This window comes from Lygodium microphyllum, chromosome 2 (genome assembly GCF_053477565.2).
Source record: "Lygodium microphyllum isolate KBCC chromosome 2, Lygodium_microphyllum_v1.1.10, whole genome shotgun sequence".
Taxonomy (NCBI): domain Eukaryota; kingdom Viridiplantae; phylum Streptophyta; class Polypodiopsida; order Schizaeales; family Lygodiaceae; genus Lygodium; species Lygodium microphyllum.
This window is the reverse complement of record NC_141136.1, coordinates 3,115,717-3,129,970: the sequence shown is the minus strand read 5'-3', so window position 1 is coordinate 3,129,970 and position 14,254 is coordinate 3,115,717. Positions and strand designations below refer to the sequence as shown.

The window sequence follows — 14,254 nt, the reverse complement described above, 5'->3', positions numbered from 1 at the left end:
GACACAAGTAACAAAGGAGCTCAACACGTGGGCGAATATAGTGAAACAAGCACAAGCCGAACTGGCCGAGAACTCCAAATGGATTGAGGTAGCCAAGAAGTCACCAACAAAGGAGGAGTTTGTGAATGCAGCACTGGAGGAGGAGAAAAGGAGAAAGCTTAGAGCGCTCCACATCCGGGCGGTCGGATGGAAGAAAGGGGATAGCCCCCTGGCAGATGCCCAACAGATATGTGGAAAGCTAGGAGTAGAGGACCCTCAAATAGTGGAGAATGCATGGCGTGTAGGGAAAGACCTCACCAAGGGAAGGCCTCTTATCCTCAAATTTGCCAACTTAGAATCCAAACGAGCCTTCCTCTCTAAAAGGACAGCTCTAAAAGGGGAAAAAGTCTACCTGGAGGATGACCTCACACCCGCACAGGTGGCACACTGTAAAGAATGCATGCCACAGATGTTGGAGGCTCGCAAAGCGGGAAAATGGGCAGTATACAAAGATGGTCGGGTCATCATCATAGATAAGCGCCAATGACGGGGCGCGGCCTATGAGACCCACCTGAGTTTTGCAGTGTGGAACTGCAACGGATCTATGAAGACAGAAGCAGGATTATTCCAGGAGACCTTCACCGGCAAGGACATCGTCCTCTACACAGAAACCCACCAAAGCCCAGGCACCTACTTACCAGAAGTGAGGGGATATAGATAGGAGACGGCATGCCGCCCTAGAGCCCGAACAAAAGGAGGGACCCGAGGGTCCGGAGGGGTGGCTGTGCTGTACAGGGAGAAGCTACAGCCCATGGTACAAATCATGCGGAAAGATGAGGAAGCCCGGTTCATGTGGATCCGGATACACACAGATCACCCCCGAGACATATACATGGCGGTGTGCTATTTCCCACCAGCACACTCCCCATACGCACCACAGAAGGGCGAGTCACCATACCTACCACTATATGAAGATATCATTCACTACTCCAGCTTGGGGGATGTCATGTTGGTTGGAGACTTCAACGCACGCACAGCACAGAGGCAGACCCCCTTCTTCGAGAGCGAAGACCACATGTACAAAGAGATTGCACCGGAGGAGATAGGACTCAACCGGGCATCACAAGACACAGCTGAGTGCATCGAATATGGCGAACACCTACTGGCGTTAGGGGGGGCACACGGACTGGCCATCCTCAACGGCCTCGACAGATGGCCCGGGTCGGATGCCCTCACATGCTTCCCACACAAGCATGCGGCCAACTGCATCGGACGGGGGGCACATGGAGCACCCACACAGAAACTGGGAGCAAGCACAGTGGACTATATCCTCGTCCCTCTATCACTTATCCCCGACGTCCAGTCCTTTAAAATATCACCTCGCCCACTCGCAGTGGCTGCCGACCATGCCTACCTGCATTTTGACATAACCTGCAGGTATGGCCTAAACCCCCCCAGCAAGCAACCCCCCCAGATTTCCCAGGTACCACTTTACCAGGCTAACTGCGACCGCATACTCTGACCATCTCTATTGGAGCCTGCAAAAAATGGACCCCCACGCACCCCTGGAGGAAGTCACAGCACAGTTGGCGGGCACACTACACACCTCGGCTGCCGAATACTTCCCCCACACATCCCCCTTCCCCCACTCCACCCCTCCGAACAAGAATGTCCCACAGAATAGCTGGTACGACGCACAGTGCAGGGAAACTCGGCTCCGTCTTCAACAAGATGAAGCACGGGGAGTACACACGCATAAACAGGCACGCTTGATCTTCCGTCGTCTAGTGCGACGGAAGAAACCAGCCTACCTCTCCAAAGTGGAACACGAATTCTACCAGCTATTCTTAGGACAGGACAGCAAAGAGGCATGGAAGGCGTTTCAGGAACCCCGAGCCCAGACGCCCATCACCCCCCTGGACACTTGGCACGTATATGCAACCTCACCATACCAAGTACCCAAGCAGCCCCAGCTACCCCGGCCCCCAGGGAGCAGACCCGGATCATCCACATTCTTCAGCACGGGGCAGGTTCGGGACGCCATTGATAGACTCCAAATGGCCGTGCCCAAGACCACGAAGGCTTGGTAGCAGAGCATTTGACCCATGCTAGAGACATATTGGCACCTCTCCTAGCACATATGTTCAACAGAGCCCTATGCGAAGGCTTCCCTGCCAGCTGGTCAGCCAACACCATAATACCTATCCTGAAGGCCGGAGACCCCATGGTTCCCACGAACTACCAAACAGTCATGGTTGGCCATGTACTAGCCAAGCTCTATGGATCCATACTCGACCACGAGCTGAGCAAGTGGGCAGAGCAAGACCAACATCGGGCAGCAGGACAAGCAGGGTTTAGGAGGGGGTTCTGCACCCTTGACCATATCCTCACACTGAGAGCCATCATAGAGGAGGGCAGAGCACATGGAAGACGGGTGTACTGCTGCTTCGTGGACTTCCGCAAGGCCTTTGACACAGTCCCACGAGCGAGGCTCACGCAGAGACTACAGGAACTGGAGGTACCAACCGAAATACGATGGGGGATACTGGCACTATACGAATCGGTAACGGGCCGAGTTCGGGCACTGGAAGGGCTGTCAAAGGAGATCACCAGCACCATCGGAGTCAAGCAGGGATGCCCACTCTCGCCCACCCAATTTGGCCTCTACATTGATGAGAACTCAGAGTACATAGATAGATTGGGCGAGGTGGGATCGAGCCTGGGAGGGACACTGATACCTATCTTACTATATGCGGACGACATAGTCCTCATCTCCAGCACACCCGAAGGGCTGTAGCGCCAACTGGACGCACTACAGGCCTTCTGCCAAGACAAAGACCTAACTGTGAACCTCGGGAAAACCAAGGTCATGGTGTTCAACACGTCAACCCAATGGCTCCAACGGTCGGTACCCCCCTTCACATACGGCGGAGAAACCGTGGACGTGGTCCACAGATACGTCTATCTGGGGATTACATTCTCTCGACCGAGATTTACCCTGAGAAAAGCCGCAGAAGATAGACTAACCCGAGACTATGCAGCCCTCGGGTCAATGGAGAACCAATGTGCCCGCATACAGCTCCACGAACCCCAGACAAAGCTCTGGCTTTTTGACACCTTCGTCACACCAACCCTCCTGTACGGGGCTCCCATATGGGGGTCCAGTCTCTACCACACACGGAGGGCCCCACAGGATCAGCCATTGCCTAAGGAGGAGGCCACCTATGAGGGATGGGAGCAGATGGAGAGGCCCTTAATACTTATGATCTCACGGATGATCCGAAGCAAGCCCTCCGTACCACAAGAGATTATCCGCGCAGAGCTGGGAGCACCGCCCCTCGTGGCTGAGGCCCTCTTCCAGACTGTGACCTTCTTGCACCGAATATGGGACCTGCCCCGGCACCGGTACCCCAGACTCGCCCTGAAGTCATCCAAACAGCTAGCAACACAAGGGGACACTGAGTGCCGGTATGCCCGAACAGAGACCTGGCTACGGCTCCATGGCCTACACATGGACCACCTCCCCCCACTACAATACAGCCTAGACTGCCCACACCTGGAGCTCAGCCGAGAGGAGGTGAATCGCATCACCAGAATGGATATCATCCAGACAGACACAGCCAGGACATGGGTGACCCCCATGTCGGAACTAGGAACCAAGAAGGCTTTCTACCGAGAACACTTCCTGCACATCTCCCCGGATGGCTTCATCACCCGCCCAAGCTACATGGACACACACCTATCTCACCGGGTCAGAAGTGCCATCGGACAGATCCGCACGTCCTCACACCAACTACGGGTCGAAATGGGCAGATACGGGGCCAACCCCCTCCCCCCAGAAGACCGAATCTGCCAGCTCTGCCATCTCGAGCCAGAGACAAAGGAACACTATATCTGTAGATGCCCAGTGTACTACGAAATCCGGGGACGCTTCCACTGCCTATTCAGCGAAGGATTCGAACCACTCTCCAAGGTGATGGAATTCAAAGACCAGAGACGCCTGGGGCTCTTTCTACTGGAAATACGACACCACAGAGACCACCTCCTACGAACCACGGAGCAAAGACAAGGAGCCACCAACCAACGCACACTCAACGACTTCTACCAAATACCAGCTACCCTCCCCACCACCGAGCCCCCACCAGCCCAACCGGCCTCCCGACCCCCGGGGACCACCTTAGAAATAGCCACAGCGAGAGGTAAAGCCCGGCGCCCACGCCCCGCCGGCCCCCGTCCCCGCAGAAGAAGACACATGTCGAAGATACAAGGGATACTACGCCGCCATCGGAGGGCCCTACCCCGCCGCTTTAGTCTCTCCATGCTAGACCGACCCATGGGGGACATCCTAGGATGAACACCCCAGGAGCAGTTCCACACCGCACTAGGAGTACCTCTAGATTGTATCTAGTCCAGATATCATTTTGTACCTACTCAATTTAGTTCAACATAGCATAAACAGTAGCTTCACTTGGACTTTTAAAATCTCCCAGACATTTGTATGCAACATTTTGGTCTCATAGGCCAACTTGGCCTGTTGTAGACGTTAATATAACTCTCTCTCTCTCTCTCTTTCGTAAAAGGTAATTGTATTAATTACGAAAAAAGTACAAGATTACTTGATTACAAGATACATGACGACAATCTAAGCCATCATGTGCAGAGGTTCTAAGTACTACAAGTTACAACGTCATGGCAAAGATGCAGAGGAAATTGCCATATGCCAGGGACGTAAGTCCTCCCTAGAGAGCAAATTAGAATGCTGGAGAAGATCCAACTGCCAATACAAGAGGCCCTTAAGCCTCGCAATATGCCGCTGAACATTATAGGCGGAGTCAAAAAGAAAAGCATTCTGAATGGTCCAGTTATGCCAACAACCCCAATATCGAAGAAAATGATACATGAGCTTCATATGTGGCTGTGCGGGAGTGGGGTATTTGGGCTGCCCGAAAACCCAATCAAAGGGGCGCAGGGTGAAACCAACCACCCCTTGCCAAACAGCCGACAAAAATAACCAGACTTTCTTTGCGATGGGGCAAGAAATAAATCGGTGGCGGGCGGATTCCACAGTAGTGGTGCAAAAGAAACAGTTGCCATTGGAGATTCGTCGCTTGGAAAGAGCCGAAGCAAGCGGAAGACCACCAATCATCACTCTCCAAAGAAAGACTTTATATTTGAAGGGTGTCTTGTTCAACCAGCCCTCCATCACAGTTGCCCTCCACCATGACCGGGATTTACGTAATCCCCATAAAGCATTCGCTTTGGTAACTAGCCATTGATGATCTTTAATCAGAATATGATACACTTGGTTAGCAGAAGCTTTGCTTAAAGTCAGCCGGCCTTGTAGGTCCCAATCCTACCAGGGATGATCCGAAGCAAGGGCAGGAAAGGGTTGTCTGCTTTGGAGCACCCTCAAAAGCTGTTCCCATAAAGGCCTATATCCACGAGGGATCCTGAAAAGCCTCCTAGCTGTACGAAATGATATAAGCACATTGCGACTGGCAAGGGTGGCATCCGCAACTGAAGACAAGCCCAAACGGGCCATCCGGTTGAATTGTGGTCTAAGCTCGTGTTTACCTTCCCATGAAAGTAAACGCGAGACTGCCAGCAATTCCAATTGAAAAGAGTTAGTAGCTAAGCGATCCTCCGCTGAATGCCACTGAGCCTTCTGGAGGACCTGTTTCCAGGAACATACCAAATGAGTAAGCAGCGACGAAGAAGAACTGGAGAACCGCGAATCAGCATTAAGAACATGCCACCAAGAACTCCGGATTTGGGTATTGCCATGCAGAAGCCCATGGCCCTCAAGGAAATAACGGGCTATATCGACCCATGGATGATGATCCGAGCACATGGCGCCGAAAAGAGACCAACGAAGTGCCTGCATGTGAGTTTGGGCATCTAAAATAGCTCCGCCACCCATGCGTTTGGGGGTGCACGCATGCGACCAAGAGATCCAGGAAATACCTGCATGCAATGAGTCCTTCCATAGCATGAAACGAATAGACTGAGTAAGAGCATTCAGAGTCGTAGTAGTCCAAGGCAACAATGGCAAGAAATATGTGAGCATTGGCAACATAATTGTCTGGGCTACTTTGAGACGAACATGAAAGGGCCAGGCTTGAGATTTCCAATACATAAACTTAGCCACCATTTTCTGAGAAATCCACTGCAGAAGCTGCTTTGGGGAAACATCAACACCCAAAGGGTACCCAAGGTGCCTGACAATGGAGCCACGAGGAACAACCAGACCCTGCCAATCCAAGGACTGCAAATCCGACTCCGTGCAGCTGAGAATGGCTGATTTGAGCGCATTGATACGAAGGCCGGACGCCTGACCAAAGAGGCCCCAAACATCCAATGCTCTTCGAAGGTTATCCTTGTCCGCACGCAAAATCATAAAACTATCATCCGCCAGGGATTGGCTAATGAAGTGTTGTCCTGTAGGAAGCGACAGTCCGGCCAACTGAGAAGAGGCTGCCATATGAGATAACATCGAAAGAACTAGATGTGTCGCAAGGGCAAAGAATAGAGGGCTCAAAGGGCACCCTTGTCTGACAGAGCGGGCAAGGACAAATGGCTCAGTAACACCTCCGTTCAGCATGACTCGTGAAGACGCTGCAGCACTAATGGTGTAGATTAGACGAGACATCCCAGCACCAAAGCCCATAGCAGACATAAGTTCAGCAACGAAAGACCAGTCCAGATAGTCAAAAGCCTTTTCCAGGTCCAGTTGAATCAGTACCACCTCCTGATTAGAATGCCTTGCATAATCAATTGCCAGTTGAGCATTCAATACATTGTGCAGAATATTTCGGCCCTTAATGAAACCATACTGTAGAGGGTGCACAATGGCAGGGAGATGCTTATGGAGCCGATTCGCCATTACTTTGGAAAAGATTTTGTACATTGAACCCATCAAAGAAATTGGGCGCCACTGTGTCAACTTAGATGGCGAAGGAACTTTTGGAAGCAGTTTAATAAGTCCTTCTTTCCATGAGGAAGGCATGATCCCTGTTTCCCACACCTGCTGAAACAAAGCCTGCAATGGTTTCGCCAGTTGGGTAGCAAAAGCTTCAAAGAACTCATTGGTGAGACCATCCCAACCCGGACTTTTATCCTTGGGCAAGTGTAACAAGACGTCCATAACCTCTGCCTCACAAATATCTGACTCCATAGTAGCTTGCATGTCCTGCGGAAGCTGATTGCGGACCACGTCATAAAAAACCGAACGGGCCTGAGTAATTTGGGCTGAAGGTGGAGAAGTGGAACCGAGAAGGTCACGGAAATAATTCCTGCACATATGCACAATAGTCTGCGGATCCAGGATAAGGTGGCCTTCTGCATCCTCGAGTCTGGTCATATTCTCTCGAGCAGGAGAGGCATGGAGAGCTCGAAAGAACTTATGGGTCTCACATGCACTATCTTGTAAAGTCTCCGTCAGATGTTGCAGTTTGGCCTGCTGATATGATTTCAACTGGAATTCTTTAATAAGATCAGCCACCCGCATGGCCAGTGCGAGCAGAAATGCATCATCCGGAGTGTCCACCAGCAGAGAACGAACCAAAACCAGCAGGTCCTCTGCTGCCTGGCGACGCCGCCAACAAAGAGAGGCATGATAGATCCCATACTGCCGAGCAACCCGCTGCACATTAGAGAGCAATCTTTCAAATGACGTAGTGCCCTAAGAGGAGAAGTCCAAGAAGAATCTGTCAATCAATTGCTGCATATAGCCCTGAAAGATTGCATGCTTCAAGTAAGACGAGTTGAAACACAAAGGGAGTCTCTCCAGAAATTGCTTGAAAGGTGCAATGGGTTGTGCAAGCAGCTCGAGCTGCAGAGGGAAATGGTCCGACAAGGCATATTGCTGCAACACTTTTATTTCGAGCATCTCGGGAAGAAAATCATCATTCTGCATGATATATATACGGTCCAATCGCGACCATGTTGTTGCATACTGGGCAGAATGGAAAGTAAACCCTGTAGAAGACGGGTGTAGCCAGGACCAGAGATCTTGCTCAAGAACAGCAAGAGCCAACTCATGCCACATACGACTTTCCGGCGCATCCATTACCGAATGCTCCGATGTGGACTGGGAAGAATCAACACACATATTGAAATCCCCCATGAAGAAGCCCCGTCTGCCAAGTGACAAGGAGGTCTGCAAAGTCTGTCAAAGCTCCCGACGAGATAATGAATCATTCGGAGCATAGAGGCCAAGTAACCATAAGATTTCCCCTTCAAATAAAATTTCAATCACCAAAAAGCGGCCATGAACATCATTTTTAATAAGAACAGGCTGATATTTGTCATGTACAATCATGAGCACACCCGAATAATGCATGGCCTGTGTCCCTGCATAAAACAATCGAAAGCCATGGCAATCCACAACTTTTCCGGCTTCACCGTGACTCTTGTGCTCAACAGCGCACAGGACATCCCACTGATTCTCATACAATACAGTCCACATGGCATGTTGCTTGTGTCGAGAACAAATTCCTCGCACATTCCACGTGGCTATTTTCATGTGTATTCAAAACAAAATCAGGTACGAGGCACAGCTTGCCTCGATTTGACTTTGTCGGCGAGAATGTCCAGGACTCCCTCGTCCAAGAAATCCGCCAACACCGCAAAAGAGTTCTGAGAACCAGATTTGGAAGTAGACGGCATATCTGCTGGCTTGGGGTTGGAACGGGGATAACGACGGTCCCACGGGGTAATGACGTTACCTCTGGTATCAAATGCCAGCTTAGCAGGGGGACCCTTTGGACGATCCGAATACATTTTCCTGGCGGGCTAATGACGGGGGGCAGAAGAAACCATAGCAGGAGCAGAGCTCTCGGAAGACAACATTTCCTTCCTGCGCATACATGTACGCATGGAATCTTGTGAGGTAGTAGGCACAGTATTCTCCATGCCAGCAACAACCCTGTTGCCTTTTTTTGCACGTACTTCAACCCAATCAGTAGCACGGGAATCCAGACCCGAAACCTGTTGTTTACCTTTGGCCAGAACTTGGGGCTGGTGGATAGTATCCAGCGACGGAGCATCACATACCATATCTTCCATGGGCGGCGCAACATGCCCAACATCTGAAGTGTGTTGCTGTTCCGGGCATTCGGCCATAAAATGCCCCAACTATCCACAGGAAAAGCAATGCCCTGCAAAATTGCCCCATTTCAAACGAAAGTGTAACGGATGCATGCCAGAGCAATTGAGGCGTAACCAAGCAGGCCTTTTTCTTGCAATGTCCCATAACATACACAAGCGGTTGCGATTCACAGCCCTGAGACTGGGAGGGACCAGAACAGTGCCCACAGCGGCCATAGCATCCTTCAATAGTGGCCAATAAACAGCCGGACAATTTTCCACTTCTACCCACACAGGGCATTCACGTTGCAGCAGACGCTGAAAATCTGCCATTGGGCGCCATGGAACCACATGAACCAACCGGCGATCAAAAAACAAAGGCAGTTTAGACAGGAGAGCAGCACGGTGCGTCTCCGATTTCAACAAGACCTCAAAAAAACCTCGAGAGCCAACAAAAATCTCTTCAACACATTCCCCTTGTAGCAGACTGTGCAGCCACTGGCGAATACGGGAAAGCAGCGGGATTCGACCAGTGAAGAAGAGTATCACAGCGCGATCATAAAACACCGAAAAGGAGCGTAGGACAGTTTTTGGGTCCACGGTGGCTTCCAGAACATCGTCAGGTGCAGAGTCAGAAAAGACTTCCTGATTATGTTGAACATAATCGCCAAGCAAAGTGTTGGCAAATTCCAGCAAATGCTCCCAGTCAACATCCTGAGAGTCCACAGAATCCGAAGCAACCTGAGCATAGGAACGATCCTGATGAACACCTATCTCTTCCGAAGTATGCTTGGTACGTTTACCATATCCTCAGGTTCCTCAGCATCAGAATCCGGGCCAAGTGCTGCCACTGTTTGGTCTATGAAATCCAGATCCAAACCAGCCATCGTGTATGACGATCTGATCTCGAAGGAGGACTGACCCTCTCTCTCTCCCGCTCTCTCTCTCTCCCTCTTTTCAATACAGAGGCGCTGTCCAGGGGTGTACTCTGCAAGGACAGCTAATGAAAGCGGAGCTTTACCTGTCACCGTGCAGGGGCAGAAGGGCAAAACAAAGGCCTGGCGGTCTCAACGGCAGAGCGAGACAGGCTGGGGCGCAGGGCATGGATCCATCAGCAGCGAAACCTTAACTGACAAGGCGAAGGGGCGAGAGGCAAGCGCAGAGGTCGCAGCTCAGGTGGGTGTGGGGCGCAAGCGATGGGCCGTCCGAACGCAGGGCGGGGGATGCAACGGCCGTGGACAGGGCGTCAGGGGCAGGCGACGGACCAGAAGGGCGTTGAGGAGCAGGACGCGCGAAACGAAGACTGACGAGGCGGAAGGACGACAGCCGGGACCCCAACCACCAGAACGACTGATGGACGGGCGACGGCCTATGCCGTCTGCACGCGCGAGGAACCAAGCAACGGATGACGCGGAATCTACACCGGCGGCAAGTCACGAGCAGGCGCCATCGACGAGCTCTCCTGCAAAGGCTCTTCACTCTCCGTTGTCTGATCGACCAGACACGAGTGAAGAAACAGAGATTGTACTGTTGCTTTGTGGATTTCCGCAAAGCCTTTGACCTGGTTCCGAGAGAGAGGCTTTTCAGACGCCTACTTGATCTGGGGGTAGATGGTGACATGATGTGGGGTATTTATGCACTATATGAGCGGGTTACTGGCAGAGTGATATTCCACGTGTCCTCATTGTGGAAGGACCTTGCATCCCGAGGAAAATTTCTAGGAAATAACCTCACCTTTGTCCAAGAGCGAAGGGTGGATCTATATCAGAGAGCCGTTGTCTACCTCTACTTCATCACCCACTATTACCACCAGGTCTGTGTTTTCTACCCATTTATCAAATGAAGGCATGGTTGCCTCCGTATGTCATACGGATGGATCCGTACCGTACACATTGTACAATACATACTTGTACGGAATCATACGAGTCCGTACGTGATTTTAGGCACATTTGGCCACCCATCCTATGGACAAAAACAGGTTATCCAGAAGGATTTCAGGTGTATTTTCGTGGGACAGATGTTGGACTTGGGGCTCATTTGCACACACTCTCCAGTCTCACTCTCTCGTCAAGACTCATCCCCTCCCTCTTGTCTCCAAGCATCAACCTCCCATCCCCTCCCTCTTCAACCATCATCTCCTCTTCCACCCATCTCCTCCCTCTTCATTTTTCTTCCAAGTTTCACCCACACCTATGTCTTCTTGTGAGGAAACCTCAAATGTAGATGTATCTTCAACCGATGTGGGTGAGGCCTCAACCATTGATGGTGCGAACTCCACTTCCGCTTTTCCGGCTCTCGCATTGGCAAAGGCAAAGATTAGAGGCTCATGCGGCACCGAAGAGGCAATCCTCTCTCTCTCAAGATCCCGGTCATATGCTTGGATCGGTTGCCTTGCTTAAATAAAGGCAACAACAAGTGAACATTGGGATTGTATACATAGTGATCAAGTGCAATCTTGCATTCAATGTCCTAAAGTATGAGCAATGGAGAAAGATGGTGAGAACTATCACCAATGTGGGCCCATATGAAGGATGGAGCGATGTTACATACAATAACATGAGGACAAAGAAGATTGATGAAAACGAGAGGATTGATAGAGCTCTTGATCCTATTTAGGTCGCATGAACAAAATACGTTGCTCCATTCTCACCGACGGATGGAGAGACCGTAGGAAATGGGGCATCACCAACATACTCGTTTCACATCCACTTGGCACATACTTTTTGCGGGCCGTAAACATCGGCACGAGGGGAAGCAAAAAGACTAGCACATTCATCTACCACCACAATCAGCAAGCTATCATTGAGGTATACATTGTCTTTTTAAAGTTGTTGCTTTCATTATTATAATTTTGAATTCATGTCCCCTCAAAGCTTTTCTTATCATAATTTTAAATTTGTGCCATGTATGATGCGGTTGTAGGTGGGCCCATTAAATATGGTGCAAGTTGTTACCGACAATACATCCAATTGTCAGCGCATGGGCCGTTTGCTTGAGGTCGAGTTTCCTTCGATATTGTGGACTCCATATACAAGTCATTGTTTGGACTTGCTCATGGAGGACATCGGAAAGCTCAAACAGGTGAAGAGGGTGGTGCATAAGGTTGCATCAATTGTCACGTTCTTCATGGTGAAGGTAAAGCTGCTTGCAATGTATTGCAAGCATGGTCCACTTGAGTTAAAGAACCCTTCTTCAACTCGCTTTGCTTATATGTGGTTGTTGTTGGAGCACCTTTATGAGATGCGGTCCGCCAGACGGTGGTGTCCACTCTATGGAATGAGTGGAATGAGAGGAGGTGAAAGCCATGCAATGCTTGTGTCTCAATGATCAGTTCTAGCAGAGAGTCCGTGGGATCGTAATTGCCACGACTCCCTTTACAGTACGTATGAGTGATTGCGAGGGATCCACCATGGACCTTCTCATTCACTTCTTTAGAGCAGCATTGGTGGAGGCACGAGCTTGCGTCACATCCACACATCATTGACAAAGCAAAGAAGAGATGGGCATGGATGCGTAAGCCCATCCATGGATTTGCAGCACTATTACATCCGACCTAAAAGCCTCCAGCAATCATAGATGATAGAGAGCTGCATTCTGACCAACTTGCATATCTCACTCATGCAATCCCCATGGATGGCCACAACACATTTCTAGAGAAGCTTGTATGCCATGTGGATTAGAGAGAGCATGTGGCTTTTGCTTCTTCCACTTGTTGGAGAAGAGAGTCACTTGTGAAGCCTCTCTTTTGGTAGCAGAATTTTGGATATGCGCTGCAAACTCTTCAGCCCTTGGCCATGAAAGTCCTTACTCATGATTGCTCTTCGAATGCATATGAGAGAAATTGGAGTACCCATTCTCTCATTCACACAAAGATTCACGATTGGCTTAGCACACAAACCTGATTAAGTACTAATCATCAAATTACCCAGTTAGAGTGGCTAGTCTATTGCCACACTAACTTGTGCATGATGAAGGCCATGATGACCATGGGAGTTTAAATTTTTTGTTTTCAATTTTATACTTAACAATTTAGCATTTATAATCTTATGTGCATTGTGTAGGTGAATGTTGATACATTCAAGTTGATGGGCGACGCTCTTCCAAGTATACATTAGGAGGTTGATGAGGAGGAGGAGCTGATCTTTGCAGAGCTCTATAGAGAGATCATAGCAGCAAACACGCGTGACACTCACAGTCAACGTGCTCATGGGGAAGGAGTTTGACCAATTCGAGGAGTTCCAGTTGCAACAATTGCTAGCAAGGGCATGGTCATTTGGTACCCTCCGAGATCGACAAGGGATAGTTCGAGTGGTTTGCAAACATATGTGAAGCATAGCTCTACTAGCTCTCATCCCATGCCTGATGATGACATCCCCCCCCCCCCCCCTGCCTACAATTGCACAATCATTGCCTAGGAAGTCATCATTTGATGATGATGGTAAACTCATTAGTGAGGATGAGTATGAGAGTGTCGCATCATCAGATGCCGAGGGGGTCATCTTCAGACTCCGATGATCAAATGACGATCATCATCATCATAATGATGTATCATTGATGATTGCATCTAGATTGGTGGATTTCACTCCTAACTCTTGAGTCCATCATGAGTCATGATTCAGCCGACTCCCAACTCCTATCACAATTGTATTATGTATGATCATTGACATTATTTTGTAATGGCATTGCTATAGCCTATTTTCGCTTTAAACATATGTCTTATCATTTATAGGTTTTTTTTAAATTAAGTTATTTTTTCAAACTAATATCGTACCGTACTTTTCAAACCATAAGGTACCATTTAGTACCATATTTTACTATATTGTACCATATCATACCTTTCTACATGACAATCATGGGTGGAGAAGCCTTCTTCAACTGTCTCATCTTCCGAGCAACCGTGGCTCATTGACAATGGTGCATCGAGTCATTTGACTCCCCAAGATGCTTTGTTACAAGATCTCCATCCCTTGGGTATCATCACTGCTGGCGACAAATCTTCGGTGCCCGTTAGTGGTGGAGGCACCTTACCTTTATTGTTTCACCATCCAGTGAGCTCATTTCAAAGGCCATACATGTTTTGACGGACTTAGACTTCCATCTTCTCAATTTTTAGCCTTCCTAGACATAGGACCAGTGTTGTCTTCACCAAGCCGGCCATTTTTGTCAAGGATTCTTCTATAAGAGCCAC

The 14,254-nt window shown here is 49.7% G+C and overlaps 1 protein-coding gene and 1 pseudogene across 3 annotated transcripts in view; one reads left to right on the top strand and one right to left on the bottom strand.

Moving 5' to 3' along the window:
- Nucleotides 1–14,254, bottom strand: part of LOC148039427 (ubiquitin-protein ligase) — a 230,060-nt gene that overhangs the window by 102,477 nt on the left and 113,329 nt on the right. The gene's annotated exons all lie outside the window — the stretch shown is intronic.
- Nucleotides 791–13,181, top strand: LOC148039428 (uncharacterized; annotated as a pseudogene).